Source organism: Coptis chinensis, chromosome 3 (assembly GCF_015680905.1).
Source record: "Coptis chinensis isolate HL-2020 chromosome 3, ASM1568090v1, whole genome shotgun sequence".
NCBI classification, from domain to species: Eukaryota; Viridiplantae; Streptophyta; class Magnoliopsida; order Ranunculales; family Ranunculaceae; genus Coptis; species Coptis chinensis.
Genome location: NC_141458.1, coordinates 87,007,904 through 87,031,104, shown reverse-complemented (window position 1 = coordinate 87,031,104; position 23,201 = coordinate 87,007,904). Strand labels below are relative to the sequence as shown.

The window sequence follows — 23,201 nt, the reverse complement described above, 5'->3', positions numbered from 1 at the left end:
GAATGCAAACGGCGTATCGGTTAGTCGAACAATACTTAAAGAGGTAGGGATCATCCCAAAAATAAAATTTCACGTGGATAAGAACTTCTTTCCGGTCCGTTCGAGTCCAAGATGAAGGGACCTCCTCGGTAACTAGATAGTTTACTATATCGGCATACCAAGGAGATGAAAAATGGAATACAAATGTTCATCACGGAAATGAATGTGAGATTGGTTCGGACTCATTATTGACATCATTAACGAATTAAGTGATAAATGGTCTGCTACCACGTTCATTCTGCCTTTTTTTTATCTCTAATTTCTAGAGTAAACTCTTGCAAAAGGAGGATCCATCGGATCAACCTCTGTTTGGCATCTTTCTTTGCTAATAGATAGCGCGGCCCCGCATGGTGATGTGTAGACTATTGTAGAAGAACCAACTAGGTAATGACAAACTTATCCGGGGCATATACAACTGCTAGAAATTCTTTTTTTTCATGGTGGTATAGTTCGTTTAAAGTCATTAAGAGTTTTACTAGCATAGTAAATGACAATTGGCTTGTTCTCTCGGCGTTGCCCTAAGGCGACTCAATAAGCGTAGTCACTCGCGTCACACATTAATTCAAAAGGTTTAGACCAATCGGTGGGTTGAATTATCCGGAGCTGTAGTCAAGGTACTTTTAAGGTCTCAAAAAGCTTGTTTGCAATCGAAAGTGAAGTCAAATCGGGCATCTTTAAGTAAGAGATTTGTTAAAGGTCGGGGCAACCTTTGAAAATCTTGAATAAATCTCCTATAGAACCTGCGTGTCCTAAAATGCACGTATTTCGAACTGAAGTTGGTATAGGCAAGGAAGCAATTTTTCAATCTTTGCTTTATCGACTTGATTCCGATCCTTGAAACAATGTGACCTAGTACTATTCCTTTTGTAACCATAAAATGGCATTTTCCCCGATTAAGAGCGAGATTTTTCTCTTCACAACGTACTAAAACCTTTTCAAGATTTGATAAACGGTTATCAAAGAATTACCATATAATGAGAAATCGTCCATGAAGACTTCCATAAAGCGTTCAACCATATCGAAGATATGAAGCATCTGGCGTTGGAATGTACCGGGTGCATTGCAAAGGCCAAATGGCATTCGTTTATATGCAAAAGTACCAAAAGGCGGTGAGCGTTGTTTTTCTTGGTCAGCGGGGATCTATGACAATTTGAAAATATCTGAAAAGCCATCAAAAAACAGTAAAATGCATGACCCGCTAACCGTTCAAGCATCGATCAATGAATGGGAGTGGAAAATGATCCTTCACGAGTGACTGCATTAAGTTTTTCGATAGTCGATGCATATTAAGCCACTTCAACTGGAATCTGGCGGATATGCATTCATCTTTATCATTTTTCGCTGGCTGTAATTCCAGACTTCTTGGGAACAACATGGATGGACTTACCCAAACACTATCGAGATGGGGTAAATAATACCGCATCAAAGTAACCTTAAAATTTCTTCCCGTACCACATCCTTCATGGTTGGATTTAGGCGACGTTATGGTTCCGCGTGATGTCTTGGCATTGTCTTCAAGATGTATCGATGAGTGCACCGCAGTAGGGTTGATGCCTTTAATGTCATCGAGACCATCCAATAGCGAGCGGTGTTCTTGAATGACCTTAATTAACCGTGATTCTGATCGTGATCAATTGTGATGATATGATAATTGGGTGACTACCATCTGGATCTAATTGTATGCGTATTTTAAGTCGAAGGAATAGGCTTTAAGTCGGGGGTGGGAGGAGTGGGTATTAAAGATTCTTGAGGAAAGTCGTCTTCCACAGAGAAAACAGATTTATGTTAGTCCAAATTAAACGATAGGATGGTAGTAGAGTCAATTGGTGGTATTGATTCTAAAAAACTCATGTACCTCCTTTGAATAATCATCAACATCAAATTGAACCGCCAAAAGAATGGAATTGGTGTACTTCATCTTGGGAAAAGAGTTTGTTAAATATTCTTATGCGAGGGTGTCAATCATGTTAATCTCATCAATATCAATATCATTCTCTGGAATTTGTTTCATCAACTTGAACACATTAACCTCGACGAAAGATTTCCGAAGGACATGGTCATGGACCCATCCCTACGGTTTATGGCGCGTTAGCGATTCTGCGAGGAATGGGCGCCCTAATATGATAGGAATGGAGTCCGCGAGGCAACTACGTATCCAAAATGACAAAATCTGAGGATAAAAAAAATCTTGGACTTTTACAAGGACATTTTCCACAATGCCTTTTGGATGCTTAATGGATCGATCGGCTAATTGTAAAGTCATCGTGGTAGGTTTAAGCTCATGTAGACCTAGTTGTTTGAATAAGTAATAAGGAAGTAAGTTCACACTAGCTCCTAGGTCTAGTAATGCCGTAGCCGTATACTTATCACCTAATGTGCATGGAACTGTTGGTCTACCGGGGTCCTTGTATTTTACTATACCATTGTATTCAGTGATGGAAGGAAACTATTCAGTAAGGAAAGCCTGTTGAGGCACATTTGTTCTTCTTTTTGTGGTGCACATGTCTTTCAAAAATTTTGCATGTTTTGGTAATTGCTTTAGGGCATCGAGAAAAGGTAAGTTTATTGTCAAATTTTTAAAGGTTTCCCTAATTTCATCAAAGTTTTCATCCGGTTTATTCTTTTGCCAAGCGGGCGAGGAAATGGTGCCTTAGGGCAGAATTTGGCATAAGGGTCCACTGTTCGTTTCCCAATTTTTTAGATTGTGACGTTGTTGAACTTGGTGTGTCCATTTGAGGTTCATTATCTGAAACAGATTCCTTGGAACCTCCGGTATCGTTTGTTTTATCATCTGGCATACATATTTGATTATCAACGGTTTTCCCAGATCGAAGAGTAGTGATTGCATTCACCTCACCTTGGGTTGGAGTACTTGTACCAGTATATTAGTGAGTTCAAAGGCGGTGTTTGGCGGCTTAGGGTTGGAACTGCTTGGCGAGGAAACACGCCTTTTCGGCTCTTGTCTTGTGCTAATTGTTGAATTGATTGTTGGATAGGCGTTAGGATTTGTGATTGTTGGTTCATGTAGCGAAGAACATCTCACTTGTCCTATCGATGCTTGGAGGCATAGGTTGTTACAATGATTACTAGTTCACGATTATTCTTTGAGAAGTTGTTGATTATAGCGAATTTGGATTAAATTTGGAAACAAGGTTTTAGTTGTTTTGATAGTTAGCATTTGAATTACTTTGAAATTGATTTTGACTTTGTTGGTATTGCTGATTATTTCCTTGGCGGTATGGAATAAAATTGTTGATTAATCGAGCAGGTGGATTTGCGAAACACGGAGGAGCCATTTGTTGGTTATTAATGGCGAAATTAGGATGTTGTCTCCATGGTGCATTAGGAATGTTGAATGCACATGCCTCCTCCGGTGTTTGGTTAGGGGTAGCATGTAACAAGGGACAATAAGCATCAAGATGGTCTGGACTAAGACATAGAACACATGGGGAAGTGTTAACGTTCATGGCTGTTGTGGAAGTTGATCGTTTACTTGAACTACAAGAGCATCTACTTTTTTAGTGAGGGTTTCTATCAGTTTTTTCAACTCGGGATCGGGTTTTACCTCAAAAATAGATGTAGCTTTTGTAACATTATCCTTAGATGACCTAGAAGAATCAGTGTTACCCCAATGTGTACCTTTTTTTAGCTTGTTTGTCAAGAAAAGTATATGCTTGATAGCTCCTTTGTCCATGAAGCAACCGCCGTTCATTATATCAAGAGTTTCTTTTTGATGATCGAAAGTCCATTAAAGAATGAGCGAACAAGGACGACTTTGTCTAGTTGGTGATGAGGACATTCTAAAAGAAGATCGATAAAGCGACTCCATGCTTCCGTAAAAGGATTCATGAGGATTTTGACGAAAAGAATTGAATTTTTACAAGCATTTCATTAGTTTTCTTCGAGTGTAAAATTGAAGCATGAAAGCTTGAACAAGTTTATTCCATGTGTCTATGGATTGTGGCTGTTGTCCCTGCTAGCCAAATTGACGCTTTATCCGCTAAAGTGAATGGAAACAACCCGAAGCAAGAGTTGTTCCTTAGAGGCGGCTGGATGGTGAAATGTTGTGGCTACTTGTTGTAGCCTCACGAAGATGATTATGCGGTTTTTCATGATCCAAACCATGATACATAGGTAACAAACTAAAAGCGTTTGGCGGAATTCGAAAATCACCGACAATGTCCTCAAGTTTGATCTGCGGGGAAGAAGGTCCTTCTGTAAAGCTGTATAGAAGTCGAAAGGGCTTCTCACCTTCTTTGGATTTTAAATCGACCATAATGAATGATGGAAAATGTGACAAGGAATCTTGTTGATTAATAGATGAAGAACTTTGTGGAGGTGAGAACTTACATGGCTGCTTATCGTATTTTCTCCTACGATAAGTATGTTCAAATTCTTTAGTAGAACCAGACCTTAATCTCATGCAAGCATAAACTTAGATCTAATTGACATAAGGAACTTATTATTACTTGAATTTTATAATTATGTTCAATCATTAGAGTTGAACAACGTAGGCCTAAGTTCTTTGCTAGCGTAGCGATGAAACTAGAATACGTGTACATAAACCAACAACCAGTCACAAGAGAGATATGAGGGGAGGCTTTCCGTTACAAGCATGGTTCTAATTAAGTAACCTCAATCTGTCAAGTTTCCTAGACACCGTTGGAATATGATTAAGAGTTATGGAATTAAAATTTATGCAAGGTCGTTTTTTTTTTTTTTTTTTTTATTTTTATTTTTTTATTATTATTTTATTTTTTATTTTTATTTATGCAAGGGTGAAAATACAAACATACAAATACTATCTACTCATACTATACTAGATGCAGTAGCATGTGAAGATACTCTACTCATAATTATAGCTATCTGAATAGGCAAGGTTGTATCATCGATAAATATTTCCATACGTCTGAGGCAAATATACATCGATAATAATGTATATGTACGCGCTAATTTGTAAATCGATATTAAGTAGTCGTTATATCTACAATTCTGAGGCAAATTTGAATTACTCATATGCGTATTTAGATATGGTAGCATGTAAAAATATTATCGTCGCATATATATACTAAAATGTGAAAACGTAAACTAAGCAGGGCAACGTATTTTACCTAGACTAAAATATCGACTTTTGTATTGCATAATAATTCGATTTCGTCAATACTCATTGAGATTGCAAATGTCATATAGAGAGCAGCTTCACCCCTTAGGGTTTAGAAACAACTTACCCAACTTAGATTTTAACCCTCGTTGGAATGTTCTCCTCTTTCATGACAAAATAGACTTATTAAACAACACCATTTTCTAAAATGATGATTTTGGAGGGGAAAACAGTTGATTTTGACCTCGAAAATAGTGAGGGGAAAGATCGGTGGAGACAGCGTGCGCGCCGTCGAGATCTTTCCGAATTGAGCTCACACGCGTTATTCAGAGAACCGTAGCTAAAGTTATGGCCAAAATACCAAAACACATCCTAATTACTATGTATAACTCCTAAGTTATAGATGCTAACATGCAAATAATCACTCACTCAGTAATATATATGCTAAACATGTGACTTATATATATATATATATATATATATATATATATATATATATATATATATATATATATATATATATATATATATATAACCATCTTGAAACAGTTCTATTTTTATGTATATATACATTAATATGTAATTCATGACCAGTTAACCGCATATATATACTCACAAAGTATTCACATGATTCATGCATATTACTAACCTAATCATGCAAAATATAGTCCATTAACTATAACACAATAACTACATACATGTGAAGCATGCAAAAATATTTAAAATTTGGAACCCGCAAGCTTCCCAAAGTCCACCAAATAAAAGAAACGTGCACAAAAAGACCAAATGTTTCACAAAGAAGCTTAGTGATTGTTGTAGCCTAGTTTCCGTGTCCTAGCATTTGGAACTGTCGGTTCAACCAAAACGGAATGTTTATCGAGCAAAAATGCGGGAAATTTAAAAAAAAGCGAAGAAAACATAAAAAAGAAATATATGAAAGGATGAGCGTGGGGGTTTCCCCTTGGAGCAATTCCAGGTTGCAAGCACAGTCCTTGGATCTTTAGAATGGCGCCGGGCGCATTTGATCTTTGCACTTTTCAGTGTTTTTAGAAGTTGACTTACTACGTGCTAAAACTCAATAATTCCTTACTCATTTGTTTTTTTCTTTGAGAATGTCGGTCTAGTTCGAGTAGGGATTTCGTTCCAACTTCTAAGACAAAATTTAAATGATCACAACCGGAATCTACACTTTGGAGAACTAAGTGAGAAGGATTTTATAGATAGATTTTTTTTTTTTTACAAATTATCTAAAATTTGTAAGTTTGTTTATATTTAAATGAAAGAGAGAGAGAGGGAAGGATTAATCCTACTCATGCAAGGCCTAGCTACAAGTCTTTTAGAAACAGTCACTACCATCTCAAATCCTAAACATAATATACCTATCTCTAAACATATCATGCTAGCATGTAGAATTGAAATGATATTTCATCTCTGAAATATCATTCCAACTCCTAGTTCTACTTTACAACAATTGATCAGATAATTGTCAATCTCTGTCATTTTGGGACAGGATGAAAAATAGAACCTAAGTCTTTTAAGTAGTGATTTTGGAATCCTAAATTTGTAGCATGATCCTCACATGAGCATCATTAACCCTCCCCTTGGGAGAGTTTTAGCTCATGATCCTAGGATTGAATTAAACTACAAGAAGATATGTGAAATGAAAAAGAAAGAGAATGAAACAAGAAAACTACAACCTGTTTACCTAAATGAAGAAGAGTTTATTAAAAACTAGAGAGTTCCCCATTAACAAGTTACAAGGTTTTCTCTAAAAAACTAAGAACTAAAAAACAAAATTAAAGACATGGATGTAAATGAAAAGTAAAAGTCAAGGGAAGTAAAAAGCTTTCAACTCCCAAAATCAGCCCCTTTACATAAGAGAGCCTTTTTCTCTTCTCCCACGTGAAACACTCTCCTCTCATTTATTTTTCACTTATCCACAACTAACTCCCATTTGACACCTTTCATTTTTTTAGATAATCATCACCTAAATCCAACTAACTCATTAACTTCATGCAAGGTGTCAAAATTGCACCAATTATTTGCACCTTTGTCTTGACTTGCATGATGACTCATCAAATCTTATGGGCCCGCCTAGTGGGTCCACGTACAGTGTCCAGTGGCAGTCCGGTCTTTTGGCATTTTTACAACTTCACGCCTATTTGTAGAGTTCATTGCACTGATCGTTGGAGCAGCTCACTCGTCGCATTCGGAGTCCTGGTTCAAGAGATATGAGCTTCGAAAGTTTGATGCTTCTGTGCATGTAATCCCGTTTCTGATTGGATTATGTACTATTTGAGTCTTTGGGCTTTAGTCCGAATTTGTTGGGCTTCACATGGGCTTGATCGGAAGGCATGTGTATACTCCCTATTCCGTGCTTAAATGCTGGCTTTATCATAATTTTTACATTAGTTGCTCCAACCTGCAAAAAGCACGAAGATGCGATTATGTCATGATTATTAAGCACAAAATTGACCAAAATGTTATGTCTCTACAGGTTTTTATAATACAGTTTTGGGTGCTTATCAACGACCGTTGATAAGCACAGGAAGACACTCTTGCAATAACTAAATTGTTTTGCAGTTAGCATTATTGGAAGTGATTGGCCTCGAACTCAGATAGGTGAGCATCCCATGTACCTGACACTTATGGTGGTAAGTGTGTTATTGTGGTTTTCTAACTTATTATAACTGTAGGACGGGTAAAAAAGATCTATGACATTATATAAGGACTTGCAGACAGTATATATGATTTAAGGAATCACTATATAAGGTCTTTCAAAAACAATGTTTTTGTGGTTTATCGGTTGCGATGGTAAAATACTGACATGTTTAGTAAACGGACCTGTGCAATTGACTAAATTCTTGTCTTCCCAGGCCTGATCAAGTTGGAAGCGCTTCTACGCTTATTATTCTTGATATACCAACTGACAGAGTTGTTGTAAATGGCTTGGGTAGCGAATGTGCTCCTGGAAAAGAGCCGAGTGAGTATGAAGGGAAAGGTCATGTGTCGGTAGGCCTAGGAGAAAGTAGCCTCACACCAGGGGGCGTTACTTCCCTTATTTAGCAAGTGGTGAGTTGGAGGAATACTGATGTGGGTCAAAATAGATCGAATTGGGAAGGGACAAATTGGGATAAACTTATGGACAGTTCTAGTTGGCGCGAAGACATTGGTATTTTGGCCAGGGATGATGGTCTAAGTGATTATGAATCTAGTGATAGTGATGACCCAAGTGATGATGAATTAAGTGATAGTGATAAGCCTATTAATGAGTCAGGTACTATATGACATGTCCCTCAAAAGAGAACCTGATATGTTTGTGGGAAGCTTATATAGTGTCTTTAATGGCTTATACAGTGCCTGACCTAGCTTGTTAATTAAGTTACACTAATTAAATAGTTGAAAAGATGAGACTATATAAGCTGTGAAGGGCAGTATGTTTAGGAAGTTGCCCCAGTATATAAGCTGCTCAAGATAATATATGACATGTCCCTCAAGAGATGCAATATACCAATGAGTAAATTGTTATGCATTAACTAGTCGATTGTCATGTTCGCAGGTAGTCTGGATATTTCGGGAGTGGCAGAAACGGTTCTTGTCCAAAGTAGTTGTATTGGAACCGACGAATCTGAAATGTTCAATGGGAAGGCAACCACGTTCAATGTTGAGCAACTTCCAATCACTTTGAGGCTTATTATTCTGGATATACCAACAGATAGAGTTATTATAACTGGGTTGGGTAGCAAACGGGCTCCGCTCGAATTGCACAGTGACTCAGAAGGGGAAGGTCATGTGTCTATGGATGTGGTAGGTACATCTAGGATGGATAGAGATATGAACCTACTGGATCCTATAGGTATGGACTCTAAGAATGTGAAGGATACAGATAGGGATGATGTTATGGATAGTGATTGTATGCTTGAAGATGATGGTCTAGCTTATGGAGAATTTAGTGGTAGTGATAGCCCAGGTTGTGTTACTGCATGCTTCGGAATGGCTGGAGTCGTATCAGGTGTGGAAAGTGGCTGTCATGCTGAAGAAGTTAATGGAGTTGATGGTGTCCGCGGCAGGGGTACAAAAGAGTGGTGTTCATGCAAAAAAGGTTAGTGGTGTTGCTGGTGTTGCAGTGGGGGAAGAAAGCAGTGGTGGTCAGGCGATATGTGCAGGATATTACGATGGAGTATTATACCAGCACGTCCTCGAAACTCCGCACACCGCTCCTGGAGTGTGCCCATTTGGTTTAATAATGCTTCCTTTTGAGTATATCCGCCCCAAGTAATGGATAACGGTGTGTGTACGCAGGACAATGGTGGCAGAGACAATCCAAATATTAGTGGTGGTACTAATAATGACATATTTGACAAACCACCCGTCGTTTTACTGGCATTTGGCAGGGGTATGGGTGATGGAGAAGGAGCGCAGCTGATAGAAGAGAATCGGTGCAATAGTGAAAGAGTTGACCGCTTGAAGGAAAGAAGAGAGAAATCCCAACACTACAAGGAGGTTATGGTTGACGAAGGTCGCATAGAAGATGCACTTCCAACTGAGTGGTAGCTCCAGATCCAAATTTACTGACTGTGGGTATGGAGTTCCCTGGAAGGAGTTTGTTTATTTTTCACATGAAGACTTTTGCAATTAAACATAACTTTGAACTATTAAGATTGAAAACGGACTTGAGAAGGGTGCAGTTTGGATATAAGGGGGCTGAGATGAATAGTTTGAGCTCCACATGCCTGTTTCACATGTACAACATCACGAAAGGTTCATATATATGGGGTGTGAGAACCTTATATAACTTTCACACATGTGGTTGCCAAAAGGCTGGTGAGTGTAACCGTGAGGTGTCAAGCAGTTATGTCGCCATGTCATGTAAAGACCTTTTGCAGAATGACATAACATATAAGGTAATGCACATGAGAGCAATGGTTAAAAGTGGACTTCAGTAGATATCAGTTACAGAACTGCGTGGTGGGGAAGGGAAAAGGCTCTCAAAGAGGTGCGTGCGTTGCAAGATGGTCAACTTATGTTCCTATTTGAAATGCCTTTTCAGGCTCTCTGTTAAACGGACAGCTTATACAGTGTCATATAGGCAGCTTAGATACGTAACTAATCAAGTTTTGCGAGACACTATATACGCTGTGAACGACACTATATACTCTATAGACCTATAAATAGACTGTGATTCAGTTGAACACTGTATTAAGACATGTTATTGTATTTTCATAGGAAGATGTTGTAAGATCTGAACGACCCTATATAATCTAAGGATTCCACTATATAAGAATTGAAAGACAGCTTATATATGTAACTTATAAAGTTGTTCTAGACACAATACAAGTTCTTCTAGTAGCTATATAAGCTGTGATAGACACTATATTCGATGTGAAAGACAGCTTAGAAATTAGTAAACATCTCCATGCTTTGAGTAACACTATTTTCTGATTGGTATACGCTTTGGGTGGTAAATTATTTAATTCTAAAAGCATTTGAAGGTGCATTTTGTGTTCGTACTAAAGGATAAAAGATGAACAATGAGCAACAAACTCGAAAGCACCATAAAAACATGAAAAGCATGCTCCTTAAACTTTAATAATTATGAAAGACTGAAATAAATGGTACAACAGTACCATTGATCTGGTTGAGATAAGTAAGCCAACATCACTAGAACATCTGACAAGCCAACCACGAATAACTGCATTAGATCAAAAGACATCAGGCCTGCCAATCATCTCAAGCATGCAAGTTAGGACTCTTGTTTTTCGTGCAGAAATGTGATCCTCGAGCATCAAAGACACAATTCTTACCAGACTGTATAATCATTGAAGCCTCTCGCGAGTTCATAAATACTTTCTGAGCAACCTTGACTTTCATCTGCCTTTTTATGACCACCGCAGCTCTATGTCTCTGTACTAAGATTGCATACTCTTTTCTATCTTTTGCACCACGAATAACTGCAAGAATAAAGGAAGGAACCTGCAATAGATTAATAGATTAATAAAACCATAATCCTTATATAAGATTTGTTGAAGGCTCCTTCACATGCAATATCTCAATCCCTTAACAAACTCACAATCGGTTGTCACACCTCTTAAAACACATTGCATCCTTAGTGAGATACTAAGAGTGACATAACAGCCAAACACTTTAGTTAGGCAAGGTGATATTATAACCGTGTAGTTCACGTATGCTACCAATCAAAATGACAATAAACCATTAAAAAAAGAAGACGTGTATACAGGTAATGAGGTAACTAGAACTCCCTGCATAGTGACAGATGGACAACCTACAAATTCTTCAGTAATATCAACAACTAAGTTTCTTTTTACTGTATAATGATTTAAAAGCACACATACTTTTCAAAAGTGTCACAAGCCATTCTTGCAATCTGCTTTGCATCAGCTTCTAAAAGAGCTGACAAGCCTGCACCATAACCATTTTCAAAAGGAAGAGGCACCAACTTATTTTTCCCGACTGCAAATGGAAATCGTGAATCACCATATATACGCCTCAGGATGTAATCCAACTTCTTATGTAGAGAGACTGGGAGCCAATGAAGCCAGTCATTAATGCCTCCGCTTGGCCTGGTAACACGCTGCATACAGAAAATGGTCAATGACGTACTTGGTGACTCTGGAAGCCTTATTGGCCTCATTATTATTTACTTATTTCAACCTACTAATTACTAAACACTAATTATTATAACAAAATCCCCTTTCTTTCTTTCTTTCTTTCTTTCTTTCTTTCAATTAAATAATTTAATAAGTTTTTGTAATTGAAATTGGTTTTGAGCTGAACTAAAAACAATTTTTCTTTATCGTGCGAAATCAGTTTTGTTGTGGTAGGTATTAATGGGCATTTTTTTTTTTTAGTTTTGGTGCTAGATAATGATATCAGCAATTAGCTATTTTGTTAATACTGTGACCTTCAACTTCACTTATGGACAGAAGATCCATGAGAAAAATCACTACAAATTCACCAACCTATATTCTAGTAGATTTGCGCGTCCAAGCCATATATAAGCAACCACACATAAACTTGTAGGAGAATAGTTAAAAATTTATTAAATTAAGAAAGTCAAGTCAAAGTAACACCAAATGAAGATATTGATGAAAGGTGTCCCAATTGTTTAGATCCAAATTAAGCCATATATACTTGAGCAGTAATAAGGTTAAAACAAATGCGGGTGAGACGGGAAAATATCTCGCTACTCTCTATTAATAGCATAAAGATAGAGCTATCAGAACCCATAAAGAACATCAAAGGCATGGGAAGTAGTACATACATGATAACTGCATGAAGATAGAGAAGTCCACCATTACTTCAGCAATTTAAAACGATTACTGATTTACTTATGACCTTCAATGGCATCCCACAATTTCTGAAAAGATATTACATCAATTACTAGTCTTCAGTCATGATTTTGTAACTCTTTCTACAATCTAGAACTGGTATAAGCAATTAAATGGTATCACAAAATGAAGCAGATTTTCACTCATATAACGTCCATGCTAGATAGAGGTATATTACATGTTAACATTGGCCACCAATTATTGTAAAGGGCACATGCTTACAACACCACACATAGAATTGATTAGGTAATGGTTAAAAAAAATTATTGATGGCATATTCTTAAATTAAAATTTCATGAAGCAAACATGTCATCAATTTTGGCTGTATGTTGATCATTTGATTATAACTGTCTATAGGGATTTTATCAGAAGTCAAATTCTTGATGGTAAGGCTCCAACATGATTAACTCGGACCCCTTTCATAAAATCATTACCCTGTTGCCAAATTGGAACAGGAAATCTTAATTTTCCATTGAATTGCATAGACAACTTTTAAACAAACAAATGAACTCCTTGGATAGATTTACCATGGCAGAGTAACCCAAACATGTGTCAATAGCGGATTCAAGATCAGCACCTGTATGAACTACCTGAAACATAAAATGTCAGCTCGGGAATAAGTGAATAACCTTACAAGATTGTATTGTTTTAGAAAATTAGAACTCCAACTTCGAAGACAAGCACAGAGCTTAGGCTTAGGGCGCTGGAGGCACAGAGCACAGTATATGCTTTGTGTTTTTAGGAGACAAGGATAACACTGCCTACATTAAAAGGTTGTCCCCTTTTGTTGCCCCCCAAAAGCCCCCTCTCCCATTTTTTTAACTGCATAACTAGTTTCCAGTACATATATAAACAGAAATTAGAAAAACAGACATCCTTCATATTTCTTTAGTCACACTAAATCGATAATAGATTCAAAGACAAATACACTTTGAAGGAAGAAAAAAATTAAACAAAAGAATAAATACCAAAAACAGAAATGAGATGATACAACAAACCTGCTGTTTTACAGATGATGAGAAAAAAACTTTCAAGAATCAAGATAACACTCTCCTGCCGCAGTCTATATACAAATTAAAATAGTTTGTGTGTTTTCAGTATCTCCCGAAAGTAGATCTTAAACAAATGACAGAAGTGTATTAACAAGCTTAATTCGAGTCGTTAATTTTATTGGAGCATTGGAATTCAATTTCCAAATTTCGAGAAGCTCCAAAATTCCTAAACACAATATTAAATTCCTAAACACACACTGAAAGTTCAGCTAAAATTCGTTAATTTTTTTTCTAGAACCTAAAACTTACAATACAACAAACAACTGACAAAATGCAATTGAATTATAACTAACTGATACTTTTGTAACCGTTACTAGTCATTTACACCATAAAATTAATGTTTTCTACTAAGGAGACAACACATTTCAAGTTATTTCAAGCTTTATTTCATATCTTCACATAAACCAATACCAATCAATAATAAGCTAAAAACATATCCAAAATAAACATTTAATATTTATACAAAAATTTAAGGCTATGAAAGCAAGGTTTGTTTACTTACTGATGATATTAAAACAATGATCAAACAGCTGAAAGTGAACAATCTGTAATGATTAAGAAGTGATCGAAATCAATCAAAACATCAATTGAAGTGATCGAAATTAAAACTGAAATCGTTTATTTGGGATCGAAATCAAAAGATCAATTTAAGTGATCGAAATTACCTAAAGAGAGATGGTATGTGATTGAGAAGAGAGTGATTTGAGAGCGATTTGAGATTCGAGAGTGATTTGCAATTCGAGAGGGATTTGAGAGCGAGGGTTTTCTTATTTTTGTGAAGAAAACAAATGAGTGAAAAGTGTTTTTTTCTTTTTCTTTTTGTTCTCTCCTGTTTTTTATCTATGGGTTCTGATCCGACGCCTCACAGGGACTTCAACGACACATGTGGTGCGTGCTCATAACAGACTAAAGAAGGGCGTCGGTAGTCTTGTCTTTTTTTCGAATATCTGGTGTAGTGAAAGGGTTGCATAGTAGTTCTTCCTTGAATTTGAGTAAACAAGTTTTTAATTTATCATTTTCTGGCGTAGTTCAAAATGTTATTAGTTCAATAGTATCATTAACATGCACCATTAATAATATGGAGTGGAATGTCCAAGCTAGGAACACCATTACATCTCAAATTTTCTATGGTACATTAGACATATACATCCATCAAAATTGTGGGTCAAAATTTTTAAACGTAAACATTTCACTTGAGTTGCCATAAGCAATCCAGATTGCTTGACCATATGGCTGGAGTGGCATAGCCACGGGTGAAATTCTAGTCTTTAATATTGCTAATTTATTTGTTCATTAATTAGTATAATTAGTGACTTAAATGAACTATTAACACTCGTTAACTAAACTTTGTATCTACCACTAATAACCCTTGCTTATCTGCACGCTCCTCTCGGCTACTCATTTATTCTCCACTAATAATAAAGGTACTTGCTATGGACACTTTCCATTTTGTGTTGGGCAGACCAAAAAAAAAAAATTATTACAAGTTTGTCATTGACCTAAAAACATAATTTGTGTTGGGCACCCCCAACTCTATCAAGTTAACATGTTGCCAACCTGTTTAGCCTTTCTCTTCTCTTCTCCCTCACCCCCTCCACATTCCTAACATGTTTTTAGGTATTTCATACACGTAATGAGGCTGTTTTTGCAAGATCAAGAAAGAGCACAGATTCTATCAGAAGTGGTGTTATTTGTGAGTCTCCAGATTCTCTCGAGGCAAGCCATCTAGATATCGAAGCCAATATTTTCTTGTTTGGGGTACTTTTACTGGAAATAATTAGTGGGAGACCTTCGTACTACAAAGATAGAGGATGCTTAGTTGATTGGGTATGAAATCACTGAAGCTATGACTATGAGCATTCCAATAATTCTATTTTGGTTTACAAGTATCATTATTAACTAGGGTTATACTGACATACACTGATAGTTGCAATTAGGATTACCCACCATTATAACTCGTAACTCGAATTAGGATCCCCCCCCCCCCTAAATTGACAGTCAGAAGTAGTCAACCAACAGTGGCCGTTAGTTGACTAGTCAAGGATCGTGAATTGTCCTAAATACCTTTTTTCTGTGGAAATCACCTAACTTGTCATGGACTATGAGTGACACGTATTGGACACTGTTCAAAGCCCACAGGAGTGTTGTGACACATGTCTTTACCTCTTGATTCAATCTAATGGTTGAAATTAGACACATTGCCGTCGAGTAACTTCGTCTTCCTCCTCCAGTTATGATGAGTTAACCCAAATCTCATAAATGTGGGATCATACTAATAACCTGAAAAATAATTTGGTGATGAACAGACAATCTCTCCGTTGGTAGGGCATCTGGACTATTCGTTTGCATCTGCATGGCATCTAGACGTAAATACCAATTCTCATACAGGCTTCATTCTTCTTCTTGTTAAAAGCAGTATGTAAAGTAACAGCTCATATTGACTCACAAGAACTTCAAACGCTGGAAAATACAGCAGAAAACATTACATTAAGAACACCGACCAAAACTTATTTCTGACAAAGAACCAATCAAAACCTTAAATTAGCATCTTCCTTTATCACCAGATATTCTTCTCAAGCTCTATTACAAAGTACAAACTCAACCTGAAGTAACTTTACACTCATAAAACATGATTAATTCTACATATAACAATGCAATAATTCCCTAATTCTAAACTTTCTTGCACTCTGAATCAAGCTGTTGCCAACATGATTCAGTTTGCGCCACCATAATCCACTAGAGCTAACATTTATCACCAGAGCTGCTGAACTTCTCACTGCATTGTTTCGACTTCTTTCGCTTCCGCTTTACCTTACATTCATCAACTACCTCAGTAGGACAATAATCATGTAAAGGGTGGTACACTACATCGACCCCAATTTACTCTTCGTTTCATCAAGTCTATGCAATTCTTCCCTATAACCTTTATCCAAAACCTTAATCTGTTGCTTACAAATCCAAATTTCCACCTCCCATCTTTCTATTTTTCATTGACAAAAAACGTGTTTGAAATTTCTGAGATTTGGGTTAACTCGTCATAACTAGAGGAGGAAGATGAAGTTACTCGACGACAATGTGTCTAATTTCAAGCGTTAGATTGAATCAGGAGGTAAGGACACGTGTCACAACACTGTTGCGAGCTTTGAGTTGTGGGCTTTGAACAGTGTCCAATACATGGCACTCATAGTCCATGGCAAGTTAGGCAATTTCCATTTCCACAGAAAAAGGGTATTTAGGACATATTCATGGTCCTTGACTAGTAAAGTGACGGCCACTGTTGGTTGACTATTTTGATTGTCAATTTGGGTTATACACTTAAAACCCAACTCCAACATCTGTTAGATAGCATTTACTCTGTGAAACATTCCTCCTTATCTCTCTCTTTGCTACAGGCTAGGCAATATCTGGAGTTGGCAGAAGTAATGTATTCTCTGGTGGACCCTGAGCTAAAACACTTCAAATATGATGATCTCAAAGTGATATGTGAAGTGGTGAACATTTGTCTGCAGCCTAAACCTGTTAAGAGGTCGTCCATGCAAGTATTATTCCCCATGTTGGAGAGCATAATTGAAACTTAAATATCCGTAGAACATAGAGTCTCCTCTGGTGTGGGCTGAGCTTGCACTATCTTCATGACCACTTCGCGCTAACTATGTAGAGCTGACATATAAAACTTGTAATACCCCTTTTCTTTCATTTTCTTTTAGTTCAAAATTTTCGTTTGGTTCGTGGAGATGCTCATAATGCTAAAAAAAATGTAGATCGAGCTTCAAGCATGACATTCCATCTGTCTATACCTTTCGCTCATATGAGATGTTTTGCAATTTGTAAAGCATTGAACGAAGGATGTTACAATTTACATTATTGGTTTCCCATTACATCCTTCTCACTTGATCTTGTCTCATATATGAATTAGTAGAATTTTCTATAAGGAGGTCATATAGATGAGTTGGTAAATCTTCTTATTCTTGTAGAATCAGCTGACTCACAATAAAAAAGAAAAAAAAATTGTTATATTTATCTATCTTCTTTGCAACAATTCAACAAATTTTGATATTAAAATATGTATGTTTTGATCTAGTTTTCTGACTCCAACCATCCATATATAGTTCCACTTAGCGACCTTAGATTATTAGACACTATAGGTGATTTGTGTATGACTGGTGTGTGCATAGTCTTAATTGTTGGGTGTGAGTCCCTCACCATGTGGCCGGCATGAAGAAGTACTGTTCGTGTGAAGAAATCAGAGCGCACGCGAGCTCAGATTGGCCTTGCCCAATCAAGGCGCGCCCGCGCGCTTGCCTAGAAAAAGAAGATAGTTTTTTTTTTCAGCCTCTCGTGAAACATGTCTACTGGAAGTTTGGGAAAACTGGAAATATTAGAGGGCGCGCACGCGCTCGAGTTGGCCTTGCCCAGAACGCTCCCGCTCATGCCTATTTATACCAAGTTTTGATATTTCGCTAGAATATCGACAACGTGTTTTTACACTGATATTTCACCCCAATATAAATAGAAGAGTTTCGGGTTTTGGAAAACCAAGTCTTAAATAGAAACTCAATTTTGGGAGCAACCAAAATTGAGAGGAAACCCTTGTAAAGAGAAAAGGCTTGTAAGGAGAGTAGAGAGATCTAGTAAGTTTGGAGAGACTTGAGTGGAGTGATTGTAATCTTCTTTCCCATACTTACAAAAGGATTTGCTCTTGTGGAAGTAGGCATAATTGGCCGAACCACGTTACATATTGTGTTTTCATTGTGGTAAGTTACTCTACATTACTATTGCTTGTTTGTGATACTTATATCCATAGTTTAGGTTGTGGTTGTTGGTTGTAGTTAAATTTTAGATTTTTTGTTAGAGTAGTAGATTGTCCAAGTACAAACGATCTTAGTGGGGATCGATTGGTATCGTTTTCCCCAACAAGTGGTATCAGAGCCATGGTTAGATTAGTCACAAAGATAGTTATCCAAATCTTGCTCGGAAGGTGTTTGATAAAATTCCTGAGAGGTGGTTTGAGTTGAAATAGCTTGTTAAGATGGATCATTCTATAAACACTTGCATGACTAGTCTAAATAGAGGTAACTACACTATTTGGAAAGCTAAGATGGAGGACTTGCTTTATTACAAGGACTTAGCACAACCAATTGAGAATGAAGGAGTAAAACTAGATGCAATAGCCGCGGCTAAGTGGAGCAAGCTTGTCAGAAAAGCTATTAGGTACATTCGACAGTGGATTGACAACAATGTAATCTATCTTATATCCCAAGAGACCACCACTTTTAGCTTATGGAAGACATTAGAAGACCTTTATGAGAAGACAAGAAAGGATGCACAGAGTAGCTCCTGTCACTCATCAGAGATCTTTGTTACAGAAAAGCAAGAGAGAGGCAAAAGTAGAGAGCCATCTCATTCTAGAGGTGATGACAAAAGAAAATCTATGAGTGCGAGTAGACCTCCTAAGAAAGACTTGTCGTGCTATCATTGCGGTATCTGTGACCACTTTAAGTATGAATGCATAGAATTGAAGAAGGATGAGAAGACTAGTACTATACACGAAGACAAGTTAGAGATGAAAGAAAGCACCACCGGTCGAGACTCCACTATCATAGCTTCAGAAGGTGAAGTAGGAATTATGTCAGATTGTGATGAGTTATACTTGAGCATTTCATGCCAGGGTACAATGTGGGTGGTAGATACAGGTGATTTCTACCACGTCACACCCCACAAGAGTTTCTTCACTACCTACAAATCGGGTGATTTTGGTGAGGTGAAGATGGGTAGCAATGAAGTCTCGAAGATTATAGACATTGGTGATGTTCATGTAGAAACCACTGTCGGCTATACCTTGACACTCAAGGATGTAAGACATTTCCCTGACATTCGGTTAAGCCTAATTTCCATTGGGATGTTAGATGATGATGGTTTTCAAAACTCGTTTGGTAACGGGGTATGGAAACTGAGTAGAGGTTCCATTGTAGTAGCTAAAGGAAAGAAGAGTTGCTTGGTTTACAAGACACAAGTTAGTTTGTATAAAGCAGAGTTGAATGCGGCACAAGAAGAAGCTTCCATTGAATTATGGCATAAAAGACTATGTCATATGGAAGAAAAAGGCATGGAAGTTCTTGCCAAGAAAAAGGCCTTGCCAAACATCAAAGGTACGTATTTAAATAGATGCATTCATTGTTTGGTTGGAAAGAAACACAGGGTGTTTTTCCAAAGATTCCCCTCTCACAGAAAGGAGAATGTCCTTGAGCTAGTACACACAAACTTATGTGGTCCTATGAAAATGAAGTCCCACGGGGGAGCTTTTTACTTCTTGACTTTCATTGATGATACGTCAAGAAAGATATGGGCATATAGTCTGAAAACCAAGGATGAAATTCTTGGCGTGTTCAAGACTTTCCATAGCATGGTAGAAAGAGAGACAGGGAAGCCTTTGAAGTGTATTCGCTCAGATAATGGGGGAGAGTACATTGGGCCGTTTGAAGAGTATTGCAAGAGTCATGAGATTCGTTATGAGCAAACAGTTCCCAAGACACCGCAACACAATGGTATTGCCGAGAAAATGAACCGTACTATTGTAAAGAGGATGAGATGCATGTTGTGTCGCTCTAAATTACCAATGAGTTATTGGGTAGAAGCAATGCGCATAGCCATGCATGTGATCAACCTATCACCTTTGAAGCCTCTTAATAGTGATTATCCAGAGAGAGTATGGTCAGACAGAGTTGTTGATTATGGACACTTTAGGGTATTTGGGTGCAGAGCATTTGTTCATATTCCCAAGGATGAAAGATCAAAGCTTGATGACAAAGCCAAGCAGTGCATTTTTCTGAGTTATGGGGATGAAAAGTTTGGTTACAAACTTTATGATCCGATCAACAATAAGGTAATCCAAAGTCGAGATATTGTGTTATTGGAAGACCAAATAATTGTAGACTTTGAGAATGGTGAGAAGCTAGAAGCTTTCATTGATGATCTTGTTGATTTAGAACCAGAAGTTTCTACTATGGAACGTGCAGAAGGCATTGAGAATGTAGAGAACCATAGGTTTGAACCTCATGATGATGATCCTATTGCTCATGATGGGATAGAACCTATTGGGATAGAAGATGCAGATGAAGTGCAAGAACCACCACCTGAGCAAGAAGAAGTGCATCCTCCTGAGCCACAAGAAGATGTGGTAAGGAGATCCGAGAAAGAAAGACAAGCTTCAACCAGGTTTCCACCACATATGTATGTTTTACTATCTGATGGTGGAAAACCTATGTACTATCAAGAAGCACTTGAAGGTATAGACAAAGAGAAGTGGTTGAAGGCGATGCATAGAGGCGGCCCTGAGCACAAGTGGTCGGCTGGGGCCCCCATATTTTGATCCAAAATTAGGGCCCCTTTCGACAGAGAAAACAACTATACTTTATTATTTTTGGTCATTTCTTACATGTTAAACAGCTTAGCCTAGTTGGTATCTGGTGACTTAAATACTTGTTTCCCTAGTTCGACTCCACTGAGCTACCATTCTCACATAAATTTTACAAAAATAATTTTTTTTTATCATATAGGCCCACTGGAAAAGTTTGTCTTGGGCCCCCAAAACCTCAGGGCCGACCCTGGCCATGCAAGATGAGATGTGTTCTTTGCATAAGAATCACATTTATGACTTAGTTGAGAAACAGAAAGGAAGAAAAATTGTCAAGAATAAGTGGATCTTCAAAGTCAAGCATGAGGAGAATAATCCACATCCAAGGCACAAAGCTCGCCTTGTTGTGAAGGGATTTGGTCAAAGGAAAGGTATTGACTTTGGTGAAATTTCCTCTCCTATAGTTAAAATGACTTCTATCAGGGTGGTATTGGGTTTGGCCGAAAGTATGAACCTATAGGTTGAGCAACTAGAGGTCAAGACAGCTTTTCTTCATGGAGATCTTGAAGAAGATGTCTACCTGAACCAGCCAGAGGGGTTTGAGGTCAATGGCAAGGAGCACCTGGTCTGCAAGCTAAGAAAGAGTTTGTATGGGTTGAAGCGGTGCATCGAGACAGTGGTACATAAAATTTGAGTCCTTTATGGTGAAGCATGGCAACATGAAGTCCACTTATGATCATTGTGTGTTTGTTCAGAAATTTCCTGATGGGGATTTCATAGTGCTCTTCTTGTATGTGGATAATATGTTGATAGTTGGCCAGAACATCAACAAGATATCCAAGCTGAAGAAAGACTTGAATAAGTCCTTTGAGATGAAGGATTTGGGTCAAGCAAAGTAGATACTTGGTATGCGGATCACTCGTGATAGAAAGAGTGGGAAGTTGTGGCAACTACATTGAGAAGGTGTTGAAGAGATTCAACATGGATCAAGCGAAGGCAGTCAGTTATCCACTTAGTGGCCAGTTCCGCATGACCAAAGATATGTGTCCAAAGGGTGAGCATGAGAAGAGTCAAATGAAAAATATTCCTTATGCATCCGCAGTGGGCAGCTTGAGGTATGCAATGGTGTGTACAAGACCGGATATTGCTTTCGCCGTTGGTGTTGTAAGCCGATTTCTGTCAAATCCGGGTAAAGAGCATTGGGAAGGTGTTAAGTGGATATTGAGATATCTCAAGGGCACTTCCAAAGCGTGTTTGTGTTATAGTGGGAGTAAGACCTTACTTGAAGGCTACACAGATGCAGACATGGCAGGTGATGTTGACTTTATGAAGTCCACTTTCGGTTATCTATTTACTCTTGTAGGGGGAGCAGTTTCTTGACAATCTAAGTTGCAAAAATGTATTTTCCTCTCTACTACAGAAGCCGAGTATATTGTGGCCACTGAGTGTTGTAAAGAGATATTATGGATGAAGAGGTTGTTCAATGAACTAGGGTTAAAGCAGAACCAGTTTGTAGTTTTGTACGATAGTCAGAGTGCCATCCATTTGAGCAAGAATCCAAGTTTTTATTCTAGATCCAAGCACATACATGTGTGTTACCATTGGATTATAAAAGTTCTCAAAGAGAAGGAATTGTGCATTGAGAATATCCATACCGATAAGAACGGGTCGGATATGATGACCAAAGTTTTACCGAAGGTAAGTTTAATGTTTGTTATGCTACCGCCGGAATGGTAACACACTCCTCCTGTTGATTCGATAATATTTAGAGTACCCCCCCTCATGGCTTAGGAGGGGGAGATTGTTAGGTGTGAGTCCCTCGCCATGTGGCATGAAGAAGTATTGTTCGTGTGAAGAAGTCAGGGTGCCTGCGCGCTCAGATTGGCCTTGCCCAAGGCGCGCCCGCGCTCTTGCCTGGAAAATGAAGATAGTTTTTTTCAACCTCTTACAAAACGTGTTTGCTGGAAGTTTGGGAAAACTAGAAATATGCGCGCTCAAGTTGGCCTTGCTTAGAGCATGCCCGCGCTCATGCTTATTCATACCAGGTTTCGATATTTCGCCAGAATATCGAGAACGTATTTTACAATGATATTTCACCCCAATATAAATAGAAGAATTTTGGGTTTTGGAAAACCAAGTCTTGAATAGAAACCCAATTTTGGGGGCAACCAAAATTGAGAGAAAACCCTTGCAAAGAGAAAAAACTTGTAATGAGAGAAGAGAGATCTAGTAAGTTTGGAGAGACTTGAGAGGAGTGATTGTAATCTTCCTTCCCATACTTATAAAAAGATTTGTTCTTGTGGAAG

General features: G+C 37.8%; 1 long non-coding RNA gene across 2 annotated transcripts; it reads right to left on the bottom strand.

Annotated features, from left to right (window-relative positions):
• Nucleotides 1–12,867: 12,867 nt before the first annotated feature.
• LOC147511366 (uncharacterized) lies at nt 12,868–14,401 on the bottom strand. Of its 2 annotated transcripts, XR_015216981.1 has the most exons (4): nt 14,207–14,401; nt 14,044–14,086; nt 13,017–13,079; nt 12,868–12,924 (listed from the first exon to the last, which is right to left on the bottom strand). It is a non-coding gene; the product is annotated as an uncharacterized LOC147511366 (long non-coding RNA). The 2 variants fall into 2 exon arrangements; XR_015216982.1 differs by lacking the exons at nt 12,868–12,924; nt 13,017–13,079 and adding an exon at nt 13,317–13,552 and having other exon boundaries at nt 14,207–14,392.
• Nucleotides 14,402–23,201: the final 8,800 nt, after the last annotated feature.